This window comes from Echinops telfairi, unplaced genomic scaffold (genome assembly GCF_000313985.2).
Source record: "Echinops telfairi isolate 266 unplaced genomic scaffold, ASM31398v2 ScPeMD7_9;HRSCAF=40, whole genome shotgun sequence".
NCBI classification, from domain to species: Eukaryota; Metazoa; Chordata; class Mammalia; order Afrosoricida; family Tenrecidae; genus Echinops; species Echinops telfairi.
This window is the reverse complement of record NW_022103906.1, coordinates 59,224,370-59,230,848: the sequence shown is the minus strand read 5'-3', so window position 1 is coordinate 59,230,848 and position 6,479 is coordinate 59,224,370. Positions and strand designations below refer to the sequence as shown.

General features: G+C 39.5%; 1 non-coding gene across 1 annotated transcript; it reads right to left on the bottom strand.

Moving 5' to 3' along the window:
• Positions 1-4,612: 4,612 nt before the first annotated feature.
• Positions 4,613-4,714, bottom strand: LOC115868342. Its single transcript, XR_004045523.1, has one exon. It is a non-coding gene; the product is annotated as a U6 spliceosomal RNA (small nuclear RNA).
• Between the last annotated feature and the right edge of the window lie 1,765 nt (positions 4,715-6,479).

Below are 6,479 nucleotides of genomic sequence, written 5' to 3'. Positions count from 1 at the left end.
AGGCTGGTGTGCTTCTTCCATGTGGGCTTTGTTGCTTCTGAGCTTGATGGCCGCTTGATTACCTTCAAGCCTTTAAGACCCCAGGTGCTATACCTTTTGATAGCCGGGCACCATGCATGAATTATCTTAAAGGCAATTTATCTAGGGGAGAGGGGGGAATTCTCTTAAACTGATGTGGGGGTGATTGTACAATCCTTCATGATATGATTGAGTGATTGAACTATGGAATCATATAATATGTAAATTACTTGCCAATAAAACTGTTGAAAATAAACATTTAAAGTGTTAAACAAACAATCTTTATAAAACTGATTTCCAGGTCTGTCCCAAGAAACCCCACTCAAGAACCAAAACTCAAACTCACTGTGCAGTAGTTGATTCTGATTCATCGTGAGCCTGTGGGGCAGAGAGAACTGCCCTTTTGGGTTTCTGAGACTGTAAACCTTTATGGGAACAGAAAGTCTCATTGTCTTCTCCTAACGAGTGACTGGTGGGTTTGAGCTGCTTATTTTGCAGTTAGCAGCCCAAGGAGTAATCCACTACACAATGCTACACTACAGTACAGTACATTAAACACTGCACTACCCTACAGTACACTACACCATATCTTACCACAACACAATGCTACACTACACAACACTACACTACACTACAGCACACCCCAACACAATGCTACACGACACTATATTACATTACACAACACTATACTAAACTACATTACACAACACGGCACTACACCACAGTACACTACACGACACTACACTACATCACACTACGTTACACTACATTATACAACCCTGTGCTACACTACATTACACAACACTGCACTACACTACAGTACAGTACACTACAGTACACAACACTACACCACAACACAAAACACACTATGCTACACTACACAACACAATGCTACACAACCCTATACGACACTACACTACATTACACAATACAACACTATACTACACTATAGTGCTCTTTGAGGAGCCACAGGGTGGGTGCAAATCACCAACCTTTTGGTTAGTGGCCAGATGTTTAGCTGTTGCATCCCCAGGGGTTCTAGCCTATGTAATGTAAAATAGTGTAATCTCCTCCCACAAGATAATCGAATGTAACTAATCAATTGGCTGAAAAATAAAAATTCCTTTCAGGTATGGTCCGTTTGTTAGTCTGGGTACTTTAGAGAAGCAAATACACAGAAACTCATGTATAAGAGAGAGTTTTATATAAAGGTTAAGTGCACATCAAGAAAACATCCCAACCCAAGGCTGCCCAAGCCCACAAGTCCAACATTAACCCATATGTCCAACACCAATCCACAAAGTCCTCCTCCATTTCACAAAACAGACGCAATGATGCCGACTGCAGGAGGAAAGCTGAGTCAGTGAACATGTAGGCATCTCAGCGCTGGCAGGGTCTCCACACGGCTGCTCCAGCACCCAAGGCTGCATCGGGGTAGGTGCATGTGGCTTCTCCTCAGGGATTAGGAAGTGAGCCTTGCAAGCTAAATCAGGGAACTAGCTAAGGCAGCTGCACCCTGGTCCCACCATCAGAGAGCAAGAGACCGGAGAACTAGAAAGGCGAGGCTCACTGAGCCATTTATCTCTCCACCCTTCAATTAACCTCACATGTGTTGATCAGCCAGCTTGGCACATACACTACCTCCCCCAGTCTGACTAGAGGTATTTTGATAGAACTCTTTCCTCTCAGCTCTTCATGCTTCCTGTCACCTGACTTGTGGTTCTTGAAATACAAGCTGGCAAGCCTTTAGATTTACCAGTTCCCCCATTGTGTGTGCCAAGTCTTATCTTAATCTCTCTTTTTAAAAGATTTTAATTAAGATCCACACGTCCATTTCCCTTGAAAATCCCAACTAAGAAGTGTTTTTAATCTGATAGAAAAAAGTTATCAATATTAATATTTTATTTTATAATTATCTACTGTATATACTCATGTATAAGCCGAGTTTTCCAGCACATTTTTAATGCTGTTTTGTGGTAAAATTAGGTGCCTCGGCTGATATTCAGGTCGGCTTATCCTTGAATATATATGGTATATAGTTAAATTTACCAGGAGGGGGTTCTTATTGCTTCATGGGGATTCAAGTTATCGTCTCATGTCTTTTTCTTTTAGCGTGAAGAACTTTACTATTTCTTGCAGGGAAGGCTTGCTGGTGACACATTCTCTGTTCTTGTTTATCTTTTTTTTTTAATTGTTTTATTAGTTTTTGTTTATCTTGAAGTGTCTTTAATTCTTCTTTATTTTTATACTTTTGCTGGGTGTAGAATTTATAGTAGACAGTCCTTTTATTTCAGTACTTTGACTATATCATCCCACAGCCCGTGCAAGCTGTGGTTTCTGCTGAGCACACCCTTATAAATCTTGTTGAGGGACGCTTATTTGCTAGGAGGTGCTTCTCTCACTGTTCTCAAGATCCTTTGTCTTAAGCTTTCCCATGTTTGATTGTGATGTGTGAGGTTGTGGATTTCTGAGTTCATACTACTTGGCATTGGTCGAGCTTCTTAGTGGTGTTGAGTAAAGTTTTTCGTGCGATTTGGGGCGTTTCCAGCAATGGTTTCTTCAGATAATCTTCTGCCCCTTTCTCCCTCTCTTCTCCTTGAGACTTCCATTGTGCACATGCTGGCATGCTTATGTGTGTGCGTCTCACACACCAGTCTCTGTTCATTTTCCTTTCTAGTTGTCATAATGGAGAATCTCAATAGACATACGTTCATGTCATTGATTCTTTTTTCTAGTGGAAAACTACATCTTTAGTGATTTTTTATAAATTTAGATATTGTCTTTGCCAATTCTGGAATTTTTGTTGTTTAAAAAAATAATTTCTATCTCATTATTGATATTCTTTATCTAGTGAGGCATTGCTGTTATGATTCCCTTCTTACTCTTTCGACAGGTTTTCTTTCAGCTCCTTCAACATATTTGTATTAGTTAATTTGATTTGTTTGTCTTATAAGTTCAACATCAAGGCTTTTTCAGGGACAGGTTCAATTAATTGTATATGAAAAAAATTAAATACCTAGAAACCACAAGTCTTCAAGTCTGTTCCAGTTAAGTGTGCATACCATAGCTTAGTTTTTGGTGTGTGAGTGTGTATATATATGTTTATAGTGTTGTGGAATTCCCATTCCTCTCAATGTTACCCACAGTTTGCTATGATCCAGATAGTCAAATGCCTTTGCATGGTCAATTAAACCACAAGGAAACATCTTTCTGGTTATACTCTGCTTTCAGCCAAAATCCATCGGATGTCAAAATGCTATCCGATGTTCATTTTCTCTTCTGAATTCAGCTTGGTTAGCGTAGTAGGCAACTAACGACTCGATAGAACATCTGGAAACATTAAGCATCCTAGTATTCGCCAGTGTTTTTATGTGCAGGTTCAGACCCTCCTCAACACTCAACCAAGAGCATTGACAACTCTGCCTTAGTTTTCACATTCTCCTTGTGTTGTGCCTCAAGGTACGCCAGGGAGTTTAGGGTCTTTTGAATGTCTTTCTTGAGTATGGACATAGCTCTGGGCATGCACACAGCCTTATATGTGTGTGGCCTTCTATAGGCTCAGGAACACATAGAAGCTTTTCAAAGCTCCTATGAACATCTCATTCCCTAGATTTTTCTTTTAAACTTAGGTTAGGCAATTTGCCTCAGTAGTTATCTAATGCACAGGCAATTACAAAGTTACACAATTGCCAATAAGTGCCCTTGACAGATGTCCAAGGGAAAAGGCATTGGCACTGGTTAACCTCAGCTTCAAATACGTACAGCTTGGAAGTAGTATCTTGCAAGGTACCCTAAACCATGTCAAAATAATAACCATTTTCTGGGAATGAGGTTTTGTAGAACTCATCCTAATTCTTCCCCCTCTGGAGGTTGTCCCACTGCTGGTTTTTAGCTAAGAGTATTGTCTGTTGGGTTTCAACAGTAACACAGACCTGAGGTGAGGCAGCCGGGGACCGGGAAATCAAAATGTCATCAAATTCATTGTTCTTATCAAAATTCTGCCATTTTTATTGAACTAGGCGCTCCCCAGGTTACTACAAGGTTTGGGTTAATATCCAGAGTTCTGGGGAAAGAAAGGTTTATCCTAAGGATTTTTTACAGTTTTATCACAGCTTTTTTTTAAGGCAATAACTTTTAGAGATTATTACTTTGTCATTTTTTACCGACATCACTTCCCTGAAAGGAAACACCAATTTAGATGTATCTAGTCATCTCATGTTTCATATTCCTGTCGATAGTTTTGACATTTTTTTTATTAACATAGCTCTGTTTTTTCTGGAATCCTGATGAGCCCTATAAGCCAGATGCTACTAGCAATATAACTCAACCTATTTGTCTCGTAAATCACAGTTATCGGCATTGTAAAGCATTTTTACCATCAGGGCAGCCTCTTTGTAATAGACCAAAATGAATAAATCAATAAAACCAAAATTTTCTTTAAGTAGCTGTAGTTAATTCTTTTTCCATACTAGCAAAATACTTTTATTATTTTTTTTAATGGTATAACAAGGAAAGTAAAGATTTCTTTTTGGTGCAAACCAGAGTTAAGGGAAGTAGAAGAATAAGGGAATTAATGGAATTTTTATATACATCGAGAAATATGGAACGCTCATGAATTTGCATGTCATCCTTGCTCGGGGGCCATGCTAATCTTCTCTATTTCCAATTTTAGTATATGTGCTGCCGAAGCGAGCACCTTAATTAATTTTATATCATTGGTTCTTCATTCCTCATGTTCCGGTCACATAATTATTAGTTGGTTACATTCATAGCAGTTTCTTAATTTTTAGTTATTTAGCACTCAAAAGATAACTGTTAATTACTTTCCCCAATTATCATATGATAAAAACAAGGATTTTTAAAATTATGAAATTAAGTTAAAGAGGAATTTCAAATAGCCATGCTCTCCATTGCCAGGATATCCCAGATGGTATCTATGCTGTGTGTTCGTGGTTATGCAAAATGACAGATGTAGGGGAGCAAATATTTTCAGCATGTTAATAAGAGCAAATGCACTGGCACCCTCTGTCTTATCAGCTATGGCACTTGTCAAGAAGACTGATGGAGAACACTCTCAGATATAGCATGAAGAAAGCAGTGTACTCCTTTCAGTATCTGCACAAGTAATATAAGCAGGAGAACAAAACAGGGGGCGGGGGCAAAGGTGGCTTTATTGCATACACTACTGGAGACACCTAGTGTGACTTTGTCTGTGAAACTTTTTGAATGAACTCTTAAGTAGACAAATGCCCAGTCAATAAGTCGATTGCAACTCATAGCAACCCTACAAACCGGAGCAGACCTGCTCCTTAAGGTTTCTGAGATGGTAAATCTCTATGAGAACAGACTCCCTCTGCTTTCTCCCGCAGAGGACTTGGTGTGTTTGAGCCACGCTAACTTTGCAGTTAACAGGCCAATGCACCACTTGCATTCCTAGGCAGGCTGATAAGTAGACAATAACATCTTAGTTATTCAGCATAAAAGTGAGGAACTGAAGTAATTAATTTGATTTTTCAAATATCTGATGCTTTTATCTTTAGGCTCTGAAATGTTAATTTTATCAATTTTCAAGGAAAGCTCTCTAAAATATACAGATGAGAAACTACCTTCTTCTTTTTAAAAAAAATCACTTTATTGGGGGCTCACACAACTCATCACAATCCATACATCCATCCATTGTGTCAAGCACATTTGTACATTTGTTTCCCTCATCATTCTCAACACTTTTGCTTTCTGCTTGAGCCTTTGGTACAACCCCCCAATTCCCCCCCTCCCTCCCTGCTCCCCCCTCTCCCATGAACCTTTGATAACTTATAAATTAATATTATGTCATATCTTAACACTGTCAAACATCTCTCTTCACCTACTTTTCTGTTGTCCATCACATAGGGATGAAGTTATAGGTAAATCCTTATAATCGGTTCCCCCTTTCCACCCCACCCTCCAGACGACTTTCTAAAAGTGAATGACATGCAACATACTTTCAATCTCATTTTAATATCTCATGTCTCTATTGGGCTAGGTTCTCTAAGGAAGCAACGCCGCTTATATGCATTTAGAAAGAGGTTTATATAAAGAAATGACTCACACATTTGTAGAAGGGGCTAACTCCAGTCCAGTTCAAGTCTGTGGGTCAGATGTAAGTTAAGGGCTTCCCCTGACTCCTGCAGCTGCAGGGGCTGATGAGGAAGAAGCAGGAAGACGAAGCAGGAAAGCCACAAGTTGGTGGATGCCAAGCTGAATGGGTCAGAGCTCAGCTGAATGAATCCAAAGTCAGCCGTCAGCCGATCAATAGGTGACATAAGAGGAAGTTGATCAACCTGGGATCAACAGGTGATATAACAGGAAGTTGATGAACCAGATGCAAGATTCAGATCCAGTAGTGGATGTGAGCAAGCTTCCACACAGCTGTCAATCTATATGACGAGTAGGCCACGCCCCAGTACACTTCCTTAATTGTA